This window comes from Betta splendens, chromosome 21 (genome assembly GCF_900634795.4).
Source record: "Betta splendens chromosome 21, fBetSpl5.4, whole genome shotgun sequence".
NCBI classification, from domain to species: Eukaryota; Metazoa; Chordata; class Actinopteri; order Anabantiformes; family Osphronemidae; genus Betta; species Betta splendens.
In genome coordinates this window covers 14,271,738-14,287,118 of record NC_040899.1, presented here as the reverse complement: position 1 = coordinate 14,287,118, position 15,381 = coordinate 14,271,738, and positions in this window count along the sequence as shown.

Sequence of the window (15,381 nt, the reverse complement as noted above, 5' to 3'; positions counted from 1 at the left end):
CCAGTTTTGTTTTTCCTTTTGTTTTAGGGATTCAATAATGTCTTTCTGGAGACGGAGGCTGCTTCTGCATTGTCAGGCAAATAATCTGGTCTCAACTTCACAAATCTCATTACAAGCTTAGTGGCCCTGTTTTCACAGTGCCCACGTACTTGTGCCATGAATATTGTATTAAAACCAGAAGAACAAGGCACACATGTTGGTGGAGATGTTGAAAAGTTATCCGCTATCGCTGTCCCTATTTATAATCCTACATTGAGCATAAACGTGAGTATACGGGAGTTTGATCAGATGCTGCAGGGACGTGTGGGTGCTTTACAGCTGGAGGAGACATGGGATCTCAGACAGGTGCAATTTGCTGCTCTGAAGCTGGAAGATGTCACTGTATGAAGTTAGAGTTAGAGGAAGTCTGGGATCTGGTTAAGCAAAATACTACACGGGCTATGTCACTGAAAACCACCACAACCTTCTTCTCAATGGTTATTAGTATCCTTAATATTTAGGTTCTGGTGCACATGTCTCCTGGGTGAAATGACCTCTGTAGCCCAATGCCCTTAGAAAAACATGTCACCAGTAACAGAAGGCTCAAGGGATGGAGGAAATAAATGTGAGCTGTGTTTGCTGCTATACTGTTCTTTCTAATCTGACAGAGATCACATAACACGTTAATTATATAAATACAGTAAGAACAATCCAAACATGATGATTTTAAAATGTAATTAATGTATTACAGTACATGTAATACTACTTAATTATATTATTTATTTCCTCTCAGCCTTGCTCATTCTTAAACGTCTGGACTGCAACACTCTTGAACTTGAACATTGAACATTGAACTTTATTACAAAAGCTATTTCTTCTTTCTGCTCACTCATTTTGATGTGAAAACATTTAAAAAAAGAAAACTAGACAAATTAGAAAAACAACATTTCAATCATGACAGTTCTCTCAACTTTCTACAAGTTCATTGGAAATGTATTTATTATGAATTGAATATGTTTTTGACTTAGGAAAGTGCTTGTGATTGTTTTTTGTGGTAAAGTGTACAATATAGAGTTGCTCTTCTGTCAGAACAGCCACATTTTAAACAGGGAACATCAACTAAAAAAAGCAGCCTCTGTTTCTTTAATACTGTCCTCGTGGAAATCATTGAGCAACCTTCTTAAATCTCATTGTGGCGAAGGGACTGCCCTCCTGGATCCTGATCCTGCCTTAAAATATGCATGCAAAGGGGGTAACAGTTTGCACACTTCCAAGAAGAAGGCATCTGTTTCCCGTTCTGAGCCAACAAGTAACATCTCCACTCCAAACAGGGTTGCAGTCAGGGAGGCTGTGCCAACATGTCTGCTGCTAATTCTGGCGGTTGGAGCGTTGCAGTCAGTTGGCTTAAAAGCTAAAGACATAGAATTCTAATAATAATATGCACAGACCAGCCAGACCAGCATGTCCATTATAGAGCAAGATGTGATGCACTGCGTGTTGTGGCGTGAGATTATTAAAACTTGGTGCGGCACAGCTTTCTGGCTTCCTTCTGTCTCGTCTGTTGGCTTTAAATCTCGGCTGTGGCTCTCTTGTCTCCGTGCTCTCCTGCCCACCATGCAGCAGCACTATCAAATATTCATGCGATGAGGAAGATCCACGATCCCTTGCAGTCAAGAGTTCGGCCACATCAGGAGGTGACACGATAAATTCATATAGGCTTCTTTGGGAACGTGACGCGGTCCTGACTGGCAATGTACCAATAACCTGAATACTTTATGTTGACAGTTTGTTAAAGACATATCTATAACTTAACCTGAGTTTACAGGGCTTCTAGAGTATTTTTTATAATAATTGTAATATAATAAACCTAACCTTAGTACTTTGCTGGTAGTGTACTGGTTCTACTGTACATCTTTGCTCTGCACTGGTTGGACTGGTTGTTTTCTAGGTCCGTCTTTTATTTCTCTTTTTGGCTCATGGAATTTAATCTGTTCACACATTAACATTTCTTCACTGCGAGACAATTTCATAGTTATAAATGACTCTCACTTCAAACTTGGGTTCAGAAGCGGCGCTTTGGCAACTGGCGGCCTAGCTGCAACAGCTGGCCTCGCCTTTCAAGCTGACAGACCTTTCGCTGTGTCCTCTGGCTAGAAATGGAGCTAGGTTAGACGTTCTGCCTCAGGAGTTTTTTTTTTTTTTAAATGTTGACAGTGTATTTGTTTCCGTGTTTCAATAAAACCATTGACACGGTCGCCTCCAGGTGTTATTATGTTTCTGCTGCAGCTGTCACACACCAGCACAAGCATAAAATACTAAACTGATTGAGGCTCTCAATACACCAAACTGTACAACAATAATATAAGCCAGTTAGTCATTTGTGACCATCAATCAAATCACGCTTGTTGTGCTGACACGTACCTGACCACTTGGCCAGAATTACAAGGATTTATTGCATTCTTTTTCTACACTGTATACTGTATGTTCAATTCCTACAGCAAAGGAAAAAGGGCCAACAGCCTTAATTCTGATTTATATAAAACCACACTAGAACTTATCCATATGTCCTTTAAAAAGACAGGCTACACTAGAAAGTGACAAAGCATTCAATATTCTATAACTCAGGTCTAATGAGGACTAGATACAGTGAGTAGAACAGAAATCTCAGTTTGGCCATTAATAAATCACACATTGTAAAGTTAATAACCTGTTTTCTCTTGACATGTTGGATTTTTGTAACAATTTTCTGGCCAATTTAACCAGCCATTTTTTTCAGTTGCCCTCAGAACCAAGTCTCAACTGTCGATCAAATATTAGATAACTTCAAGCAGATGATTCCTGCATGAAAACTCATGCGCAGTGATTTCTTTATTGCAGGGCAATGATCTGGGGGTTGTCAGCACTGCGTCAGGCACTTAGTAATGCTAGCCGCCCGTCTTTCCGATATCCTCGGCAGTAGGCGCTTTGTTTTCATCACCATTAAAAAGCTTACTTTTGCATGTGTGGAGCAGATTTGCAAGCGCTCACCGTGTTCAGTGCCACTGAGCTGACAGTATCTGGCCTGCCAAGCCAATGGAGCAGAACACTTGAGGTAAATGAGTGTGTTAAAATACATGAGAGAAGGGGATTGGGAGTAGGGAAAGGTAGCTTATTGCCAGAGGGTTTCATATCCTTCAAAACTGTATGAATAAGAAGTGAGGTATGCCTCTTTGAAAACGGAGCTTCATATTCAGCTACTTAAGAAGGCCTTAGCAAATTGCTCCTCAGTGAAAACAGCAATTTATTCAGCCAATATTCTTTTATTGGTACAAATTATAAATATAACACACAATATTTTAGGAATAGTTTGCTCAATAGCTGTGATTTGATGATTTCCAACTATGAGATGGTGTCTGTGGATGCAATGCAATGGAATTTGAATGACTGTGGTTGTCAGTGTACCTGAAACTACATTTATAAAATCCACTAGAACTGAGAAGAGAAGAGCCAATATGTCTCATGTAGTGAGGGTACTGCACTGTGTCTCTGCTTACCTGTGGCTAAGACGCGATAAAACCCTCTGGAGTGATTTCAGCACAAAGACCTTAAAGTCTCAGCAAATGAAGCCAAAATGGCACAAGGCTTGAAATGATGAGTTGGAAAAGGTTGTTCTTTTTATGTTTGTGCATAAAATAAATTGATTTTATATATTAGGTTCAGTGTCAAAACACCTCAATACTTTTCTTAATTTCATTGAGGACGTTGTGTGATCACAAAAATTTGACCTTTTATTTGTTTTGTTTTCAGATGAGAACTCAAACGCGAAAATCAGGACATTTGCCACGTTTGATAATAACATAGTGGAATGAGACTAAGACTTTTCTTATATGAGAATTTCTCATATTCATGATGCCATAGCTTATGAATGTTACAATCTGATGGACAAAGCCAGATTTATTAGAAAGCATGGATGCTGCCTTTCCTATTGACTGTAGTATTTTGGAATCACTGGGTGAGTTTACTGTCATCCCCTCACTTTGATTGGTGTACTGGGAATAAGGGAAAAATAAATACATACATAAAACTGTCATGGACTAAAGAGATCAAAAAGGCCCAGTCTCTCTGTGCCTAGAAGATTAAAGATAAACTTCACTTGAAAGCATGAATTTTACATCTGACCCAAATGTGTCTAACAGTTAGTGGGTTCTGAGACAGGCCACAGGCATCATATGGGGAGAATATTATTATAGTCCTATGATGAAGACACATGGAGCGGTCAGGCTACACACTGCAGTTAAGGCCTTAATTGTTCCATCTGCCACTTGTAGAATATAGTCCTTATATTGTGTGGAAAGCTTATCAGGCTGTAAACATATCTAGCCCATCAGCTGAAAGCTGCAAATAACTATCAAAATGAAATCCTTAAGGTGTCAGATGTCATCAACAAGCCTGCAGGCTCTGCAGTAGGTAAATTAACACCTTATCAAAGCAGAGTTAAGATAAAAGCAACACTCGAGGCAACAGTTCGGGAGATATACTGCATTTCATTAGTGCCCATGGGGATGTTTCAGTAGCGATCGTCTGCTGTACTTTATATAACATGAGACTTCACAGCAAGAAAGCTGTGCAAGAAAACAATCGACTGTTATCAGTTCAAGTGCTTGTCCTAGCCCAGGAAAACTGGGCAGAGTGTGAGCAACTAAAAGAGCACAGAGTGTAGGAGAAGTAAAAAAAGTAAAAAAAAATACAATATATCTATATGTATTCAAATTAAAACCAATTATCTATCTAAAATTTTTAGAATTTTAAATATGCGGTTTAAAATAAATAGACACCTAATAGGAGTGTATTTTTTAAATGTAAACTTATCTGTAATGGTCACTTCTGAGTCACACCGCTAATGACAGACGAAAAAAATAAAACTGAATGAAAGAGTTCTACTGTAGCTTAGCAATGCACTCTCATCAAATGGATACGTCTTGAATACAGATGTAATAATTAAGTGGCCAATGTATTGTTGATGCTCAAGTCCTCAGTGGCTATATCAAAAATGTATTATTGTTTATGAATCCATCCATCCATTATCATGTTAAGGGCTATGGAAAGCTGGAGTTGATCCCAGCTGTCACTGGGTGAAAGGCAAGTATACAAACTGGACAGGCTGTCAGTGTATATCAGGCCTGACACACACACCTCCACTAAGACAGTTCACTGGTTGGTTTCAATGCCAGGAGAACTGGTTCAGGAGTTCTTTTTCTGGGTTCCTATTCTACAAAACACTTAAGTGCACTGTGATTATTGTAATTGAGATCACAGAATTTTTTGCTAGATTTGATCAATATGAGTGGTCAATGTATGAGTGGACAATGGGAATTACATAGTGAATAATGAAGATTATTTAGAGTACAAAGCCCTTAATAATAAAGATACTCTTACTATAAACTGTAAGTGGAGAATGAGCAACGTACAGGACTCTAAGATCAGCAGCAAGGTTTTTTTCCCCCTTTTTTTATCCCACAATGGGGCAAATAGCCTCTACATCTTCCACGTCCCCTGGGGGAGCAGTGGTCAGCCACGGCGCAGCTGTCCAGGAACCTAGAATGAAGTGTCTTGCTCAAGGACACACTAGAAGAGGGCTGATGCTCTACCTGCTGAGCTACAGTACCAGGCCACTCTGGATCTGTTTTCTACAACACAGTATAAGGAGGCTAAAACCACAGTGCAGATGTTTAGAATTATTACATTTAAATTATATTAATGCCAGTGAGATGTGCAAATAGCTAAACAGAGATTATGTCATCTAGCACGTCTATCTACAATGATACTATTCTCATCATTGGCTATTGTTCTTTAAGGTAGTCTAATTATTATTGCAACAACCCATCATCAGCAGGGTAAAACTAACCTGTCTCACGGCAGTCTAAACCACGTTGCCTATTAGTGGGTGAAGAATCCAACGCTTGGTGAATTCTGCTTCACAATGATGGCTTGTGCTCCAGCCCTGAATAAACCGAACGTGGCCAATGTAATGTATCTAGTACAAAGCTTGTGTTGTTTTAGATGAGTAACAACATCAAATCACCTCCTAGTAACTAGTCGGTCTCTTTGACCTCCCTCGCACAGCAATCTGCCAAGTGCGCTACAACACTTTGATGGCCGCTGCTTTGAAATTCGATATGTCCCACCACAAAAACTGCCTTATGTATCATCGCTGCTGCGGCCTATTTATAACTGAAGGTGATTTCTTTTTCTTTACCGTCCTCATGGCTCACGATTACGCTGCAGTGCTGAGCTACTCCCAGACCGCTGCTGTTGGCTTTGTGTTTAATGGGGCCTAAGGGTGTTACAATAAGATTAAATGTGGCCAGTCAGGGCACCTACTCATGTCACATAAAAAAGAACAAAGGCTGCGGTGCATGACATTTATGAGATAGTTGGCCGCGCACGGGATGTCTGGGGACGCTGTTTGCTGTTTGTTACGAGCGTCGGCTGCTACCGGAGAACAAAATTGACATTTGAACAAATGATCATGCGATGAACAGGTAATTATGACAGAAACAATAGTGGCTCGTAGAATGTATACCGTACAAACCCAAAAGGATTTAAACAGAGATCACATTGTCACTTTAATGTATGTCTATAGAGAGAGACTTTACGAGATGCCTGGAATCTGAGCAGGCTGTTTTGGTTTTGCAGTGATTAAGACAGAAGGTCTGAGGTTCGAATCCACCAGCTTCCGTGCTCCTTTCTTGTGGATGTGTCTGTACAGCTTTCCTCTGGGCACGTTTTTCTCCCACAGTCCAATCACCAGTGTGCCACACAGGCTGGGGTGGTTGTAAACTACATGCCTCTAGGTGCTAATGTGAGAGTGGATGCTTTGACTCCTTAGTATGTTGCCCTGAGGTTTATTCCAGCATGCATGGATAAGGCTGGATGTCCAGTGTCCAACTCTGTCCTCCAGAAAACATGTTTTTACTGTGTTTTATGTAGAAGCCAATTAGTGTATTAACCCTCAAAACTGACTCCATGAAGATTTAAAAATCAAATAATAACACTGAGTTGATGCCTCAAATTTCAGTGTTTCCCCTGTGTTACATTACACCACAAGTTCTAAATGTAGTTTATTGATTTTTCATTTGTCTGAAACTAATATATGTATAAATATAAAAATGTTCAAAAGCGAGAAGACTGACAGAAAGATCTGCCGTGTTCACTTATGGATTTGATGTATTTTATGGTACAATGTAGATTGAGGGTTCTTCTAGACATGTTGATACCAGAAAAGCTCATGTCTAATAGAATATACGCAGGTTGCAATACAACAACTGTTCATGGGCAGTGCCTTTCAGTATCTTGCGAATTTACTTGTATTTTATGTTCTTAAGATGATTTCACTTTTTCAGATTGCCAGTTCAGTACTGATTTCGTGAAATCGAACATTTGCTATATTCTGCCCATAGCTACTGAATGCAGTTTTGTGTTTCTAGGGCCATGAACCCCAAAGAAATAACAGGTAGCAGCAGACCTCTATGTCCACTGATGTTTCAAAATAAAACACATGACTACAGCCCCACGGTCACGTGAGCTGTCGATCTCTCCTACTGCGAAACCTGTGAAGATGATGCACGTCCTGGAGCTATTTAGGTGTCACTGATGGCTGTGACCCCCTGTAGGTTTCTGCAAACTCGACCTTGTGGCTGAATACAGTGCAGTTGCAGCAGAGCAAAACAAGACACGGAAACAGCAGCCTGAAACCACAGGGGTTCAGTAAAGACCAGGAACCATAAACGCTAAATTACACTTGGAACAAAAGAAGCTGCTTGGGTGGATGCTGGATGTTTTTTGTTAACAGGGAGCCATTTCACACAATTTAACAACTACCTCGGGAACTGCTCCTTCCTCCTTTCTGGCATCTTTTTGCTTTTTTCCCCTCGAACCCTCTTAACCCGCCCCCTTCCACCTCCTTTTACTTTCTCCACATAAAACAAGCGGCAGGGCCACATAAACAAAAATTGCGCGTTAGGATTGAGCTGGCAGTTGTGCTGACGAGGCGAATCTCGCTTGAACTCGTAGCCTTTGCTCCTCTCCCTGTTTGTGTGGCGCTTAACCGATGCACAAACACAGACACAGACGTGCTCAGATTGGCCTCCCACCTTCGTCAGTTTAGACACATTAGGAGGCGAGATGACAAAATAGCGCTGACAACCAAAGTGTAACAACACCTTGCCATACATCTGTCCTCTGGCACACACGCGGCCTCCAGACACTTTAACATAATTGTTACATTGCGACTGACTTGATTTGCATAATCCAATTTAATAAATCTAACAATAAACTGAAAAAAAAACACATGTTTTTGTACTGCATTCATCTGTCCTCTGTCCATGCTCACGAGGAGGGTACAGTTCATGTACAGTATGTGACTTAGGCATATGTGCAAGGAAGCCTGCTGCACTACAGCTACCTAACAATGTTCTCTAAGACAAATTTTGTCTCTGATTTCTTACTTTACATTTTACAAAATTGACTAATGTGACATAATCAGGAACGCCAGCTAGCACAGTTATATATTGCTCTTTCCATATATCCAAACACTCAGCTACACGTGTGCTCCTTAATCTAGCAACTCATATTCATCCGTCAGTGCAGACAAATTTAATTAGAGACATGTTTGACAAGATCACCGGATCTTGCACCTCATATGGCTCTTCCATTGTGTTTATCCCTGTTAAACTCCATCAGCTCCCTCTTCTTAGTTCATGGATAATGAAATTACCCTGATTGCTCTGTTGACAATTGAGTAAATGTTAAGTCTGGATTTTTTTTTTTGTTGCTTCGACGCTGTCTTCAAAATTGAATGAAGTCAGGACCATTTCACATCAAAAGGGAATTTGTTATTGAAAACTGAACTTAATTAAATGATTAGCTGTGAGGCTCGCTTGCTGCAAATAGTTTATGTAATAAAACCGCTTTGAGGGAGTTTCAGCAATGTCTTCCTATCAGAGTGATGACAAAAACAACCCAGCTGTATGTCTACTGCAGACGGCCTCAGCAGTCACATGTCACTTAGTGCAACTGCAATCACATAAGAAGTGCCAATCAAATTTTGAAATCTTAATCATTTAACTCTTATTTCAACATAAACAAGCACCATTTTTAAGTTATCTAGTGAAGAGAATGAATTTTATAAGGTGCGTGTTTAATCCCACAGTTACGTCCTAATGTGTTTGCGGGTCTAAATTACTAAGTGAAAACACGAACAGCTTTAAATGAAAGTGAAGTGATGTGACAGAAGAGAAGGAAGCAGTAATTGGGCAGGCAATTGCCTGTGTTACCCTGTGTGCCCTCGTTAACAGGCCATGGCTGATTCACATCTTCAAACTGGCTGGAAAATTTGGGTGAAGGCTGCTAATGAGTAAACATTATGCTTAAACCACTGTCGCCCAGGTGTTGTAGAGGGAGGCGCAAATGTTCCGGCTGAGTAACTAATTGAGGCACAGCAATACACTGGTTGGTCAAAGGTTGCTCCAAGTATTACTGTGTGTAAACTGCATCAGGGTGAGTGCTGAAGCAAAAGAGTGGATTCAGCAAACCTTTTCTTTATTAGGCCCGAAATGGAAGTGCAGGGCCCACATTATTGCCTCTAATGGTGAAGTAGACTATGTCTGTGCAAGAAAGTCCAGTCAACTAGCCCTGAAGCTTTGAAAACAGCTGCATACACAAATTATGTACTTCATTTGGCTGTTTATGGACTCTGTAGAATGCTATCACAGGCTGCGAAGATCAGCACCAAGGACAGCACCAGCGACTGTCTACAGCAGTGGAGTCAAACTCAAACCAGTCCCTTGCTGGTTTTCCAACTCTCCATTCACCAAAACCTGCTGATTACCTTGATCAGGTGTGTTCAGTCAATCAGCAGCTGGATGAGCTAACCGACACACCTGCTCAAGGTGATCAGCAGAGAGAGCTGGAAAACCAGAGGGACAGCGGCCCTCCAGGACCAAGGTTTGACACCGCTGGTCTACAGTCTTTACTGCAGCAGCTGAACAGGTTAACGTTCTCTCTCTCTCTCTCTCTCTCTCTCTCTCTCTCTCTCTCTCTCTCTCTCTCTCTTTCTGCTTCTCTCTAGAGAAAGGAATCTTCAAAAGATCGAAGGCCATTTTATGAAAACTAAAATGTTAAGAATGTTTTCAAGTTATTATTATTATATCTTCTACAGATACAAATCAACACAAAAGGCTTTTGTATTTGGACGATCAAAAGAATACCAGGTCAGCTCCAGTTAAAGAAGCCATTAAAGAGTGCATTGCTCTTCATACTGGAATTAAAATGCAGTAATATCTTTCTTCTTGTGGCCAAATAATGTCAGTAGTCCATTACAAAACATAAAAACAAAACAAAACAAGGTTTCTGTTAAGCAACTGACCTACTTATATTCAGACACTTGCGGATTTCTGTTTTGCTTGTCAAGTTATTTTTGCATAGACAAGCTAGTTTTCTGTGGTGAAAGTGCACCAATGTATGCTTACACCATCAGTCTTTGATTGTAATAAAAAAGGTCTAAAGGCTATTTTAGCATCCCACCAATTAACAAGTAACAATGTGACCTTTGCTTCTGTACTGTAGGTCACATTTCTGTTACTGTGGTGACTTGGTGACATTAGTCTGAAGTGAATTTTCGAAAGTTTTCAGAGTTTTCCATTTGTTGAAATACTAAAACCCCCGTCTCCAGACTGTGCCCATTACACTGGTGTGTGATTGTGGTGCATCACTCAAGCCGCAGGGCTGCATCAACCCCCTCCTGTCAAACCCCGCCACATGCTGAGGCCTGGGCTACTCTCGCCTCCCTCGCAATATGGCTGCCTGGTGCGCTGCGCACACACAGACATCAATTAGAGAAAGGTTACCTTGTGCTGCTGCTGGTTGGTTGTCTTCCTTGCGCCAAAAGTGGCTCAGAGTGAAATCACATGTGAGAGGAAATGCAGACTACAGTGGGTTATTTGACTTTTCAACAATTCCCCTCCCTCCCCCAAATCCCAAACATGATGGATTTCTCTATTTTTTAAATCCAGCAGATATTTAGATTGTCAACAGGTCATGGTCCAGCTCTGGTTCCTCTCAGATCTGAACTAAACAACTTACAAAAAACATGGCACATGAATATTACCTGCAAACCAAAGCAACAAACCGCCCGGGTTTCAGTTGTATTTTTTTAATTAGTCATGGTGATGTTCAAGTTTTAGTTGGGAGAGGGGTTGTGTTTATGCCACTGGATATTTACTGGAGCAGTGGAGGTTAAAATCTTAGGCCTGTCTTCTTCTTTGTTCATCAGATTAAACCTCCGTGCCACCACCACAGGCAACTGGTAAAACTGGCATCAAAGTTTTAATTATAGAAGAGTCCACGGTTTGAGGCGATGTGAATGTACTGTATGTGCTTGTTTGTGTAACTGTGCCTCTGTGTGCTCCTGCAGGAATTAGAGAGTGATCAGCAACTAGACTAAATGACTGTTTCCAACAGCTAGTGAGTTATTCAAAAGACAAAGATGAAGATGATTAATAGTTTCTCCATTTCTGTCTCCCTCGCTCTTCACCTTTCTGCAGGTATTGTCTCACTTAGAGCTATGTGTCCCCAGTTTGCAGGGCAGGTTCTTGTCCAACCATCCTGCCTGGGGTCTGTTGCTGCCTGTTGTTGTTGTTCTCCTGTGTCCTGAGAATCTTTGATGATACATCCGTTCATGTCTGTGTCATTAATAAACAAAGTCATTAAATGATAAATGATGGAAATTATCACATCATATAAGCTGCATTATTGCTTTAGTCAGCATTGCAACATTTCAGGTTTCAACTCTACGATATGCATGAGTTTGATGAACATTATAGTTTTTAATTATAGCCTGAAAAAAATTTGCATATTTAGGCAATAGCTATAATATCTGTTAGATCCTGTAGCCAGATGTGATCAGCTGGAACAAAATATATTACTTACTAAATATTAACGAACATAGATTTACTGTATGTAGATATATAAAGCGTATACTGTATATGTATATACTATAAGTATACATATACAGTATATTTGAAGAGGTGACTAAGAGCCTTTTCTGATGCTCTGGGTAAAATTAGAAAGTAATAATCCAATATAAATCAAATAGTGAGACCACTGTTTACATAAATAATGTAACTGTAAATGTATAAAAATATGAAATATCATAATATAAAAGTATAAAAAGTATAGAACATAAATGTAAACAAAATAATACGCTGGTATTACCTACAGTATATTATTATGTGAGTATAGCCAGTCTACAGTATGTTGCCAGTCCATCACAGACCCACACAGATAGACAACTTTTCACACTCAACAAAGGCAATTTGTTTGAACTGTTGGGAGCCGTGGTGCCAGGAGAGAACCCATGCAACCCATGGGGACAACATGCAACCTCCACACAGAAAGAAACTGGAGTTTATGGGATTTCTTCCTAAAATTAATAATCTATTCCTACTAACAAATCACTTTAGTTCATGCCAGCTTATCAAGTATCTAAACTGTTAAAATGGAAAAGAACCCCACAGCTAACCACAGGTCTCAAATGGTTCTCTGTAGATTTTATACCAGTACTTCACAGCAGACGAGGAGCAGTGCAGCCCCTCATCTGTTGTACATACAGTAGATATCTGTATGAACTGTAGTTGATATCCTCCCCAGACCATCACCAACACTGTATGATGTTAAAGGCGTCTAATCTGTGTTGTCTTGTGAATTCCACTTGAGCTGCACTTGAGCTCAATTAAATACATGTATGTCGTCATGTAAAATACAGACTTTTGTACAGCTCTCAGTGCTTTTCTTGTTACACCTTGCATGGGGAGGGAGACACTAGCCTTGCTCCTCTGCCTCTGACCGTCTCTCCCTGCATCCTAGAGGTTGTCCTGGCACATTCTCTGCTTCACATTAGTATGACATATATTACACACAAGCCATCTTCATTTAGTACCTGTAATGTTTTTAAGGAGTGTACTGCTCAATTTAACTTTTCATATAATTGCTGCTTCGCTTTCTTTCCAGAAAATGTTTCTCTAATCTAACTTGGTCCAAGTGAAACACACCATATCAAGCTCTATGACAAAATTTTCAACTACAGTAATTTCATTACACCAGAAAACTCACAAGACAAAGATTAAGTTAATCTTCACTGTTGACACCAAAATATTGTGGACTTGTCCATGGGTCATGTGTAAAACTACTAAACCCAAACTTTCCTCTTGCTATAATAAATGCACCACATTTTCTGATTCTGGACATAAAAATGATGATTTTTACAGTAACATACATGGATGCTCACTTTCACTCAAACATCATAACTGAATTACATTATGCCTCTCCCAAAAGCTCACACTGACACTGACAAAGGTTGAGAGTGAGGCTGCAGGGAAGGGAAAGTCATGAAAGAACATTTAAAAGAACTGAGAAACAATGGGAGCACAGATAATGAAAATGAGTGGGTGGGATCTAAAAAAGATTAAAAGGATGGAGACAGATGCGGAATGGAACAAAGCCTGTGAAGCTGATGTGGCAAAATGATTTTCATGCGTGTGCAGATCAACAGTCGTCGCAAAAAACACGAAGAAGAGGAGAGCGTGGAGAAAGAGGAGGACAATGACAGCAGAGGGCTCGGAAGTGACCGAGGGGCAGCTTCCCGTGGGGAGACACCAGGGAGACTGTAGAGGTCCACATCACGGGACACGCGACAGAAAAGGACACGTGTGGACACATCTGTGTGAGCGCAGCCAGCCGTGTGAGGCCAGTGCTTCGTGAGGTCAACTGTCAGAGTGGAGACTGCTGGGAACAGGGGCAGTGGCAGCGCCGCAAGAGGCAGGTACCGCGACGGCAGTGGAGAAAAGAAGGAAGCGGTGGAGTAAGGGGAGGTGTGGAAAGATGCAGACAGAAAAACACACACAAAAGAAGTATGTGGCAGATGGGGTGGGAAAGAGTTTAGTCTCCCACAAAGCTGAAGAGGAGAAAATTCTCCCTGTTTAGCCTCAGCGTTAACTGACAGTAAAACGCATGCGGTGTGTAGTGACTGCAGAGCATGTTCCTTTCATACAAGCAAACAACGTCGTGTCCGCCAGCAAAGTGAACACAAGAGCCGTGTGCTCAGATCCAAGGTGTGCACTGCAGTGAGTTTAACACAACAAAACCGAGTCAAATGATAAACCCGCTAAAGTTGTACTGTCGGTTTGTGAGGATGTTTAGATTGTTTTTAAAATTTAAGGTTTACACACACTAAAAAATGTTTTTAAAAAGCTAAAACTATGACCTAGAGACCACCCCTTTTATGCAAAATCTACCTTTTTAGACACTGGTACATTCATATGACTCCAGGGTGCATGTTTAGACACACAGAGTATTAAGTACTAGAAGCTCATTTCCTTCTTTGCTAATTAGTCCAATCGTGTCTTAGAACAGTCCATTTAGAAGGTACCGCCTTTCCATTTGATGTCACAGCTTTCAGTCAACCTCACCTGGATGATGAGAACCTCAGCGACAGCCACACCTTATGGTTTGGTCCAAACTGGATTTGTGCCATTGCTGCTCATGAAGCTGCTTTTTAAAGCTCACCTGATTACGAAAGAATTGACAAACGACACTTACATTATTTTGCTCTTTGTTAAAGCTGTTGTTGGCATTTAAACCGCCCACTCTCTGCCCTTTTATTTTAATGTCCTTTAGTTGTTTTCCACTTGTACTGGGTTGCATGTCATTGATGTGTGTGAACGTTCACGTGAGAAAGATTATTTCAGCAAATGACCTGAAACGACATCAAAGGCTCAATCATGTAGATTCTTCTTGGTTTCTCCCAGTCTGGGACTGTTTGAGGCGGTAGCTTCATGGACCCTGTCCTTTAAAAACCTTTTGCAAAGCTTGTCACTGGATTTTGGACCACAGGGTCACCTGATTCATCTAAAACCCTGTGCCCATGCGTTGTCAGTTCATAGGTTCGAGAGTTTTATGCATGAGAGCAGCTTCATTTACCAGTTGCTAGAATGTAAATCAGTGAACTCCATGTAGCATTCCACTATCATTCATGTCAAACCTTCCACTTGATCTGACTGTTAGCTGCCCCTGATTGAACTCATTTGCCGGGTGCATTCCCTTATTTCAAACCTCTTCTTAAATGTCCCTAACATGGATTTATTGTGTTGATAATTATTTATCACTAGTTATTTTACCTGCTCCTCATCGGAATCATTATTTTATGACCGGTACCTGCCCTGACTTTTACGTGACTTAGGAAATGCTCTCAGCTATATACAGTATCTTTAAGTTGGAGAATTTGTTGATATTATTCTCTCAAATTTGTTTTCTTTATTCCATGGTTAACTGGGTGAAGTCATTAAAATTAGTAGCATTGTTCTGAGC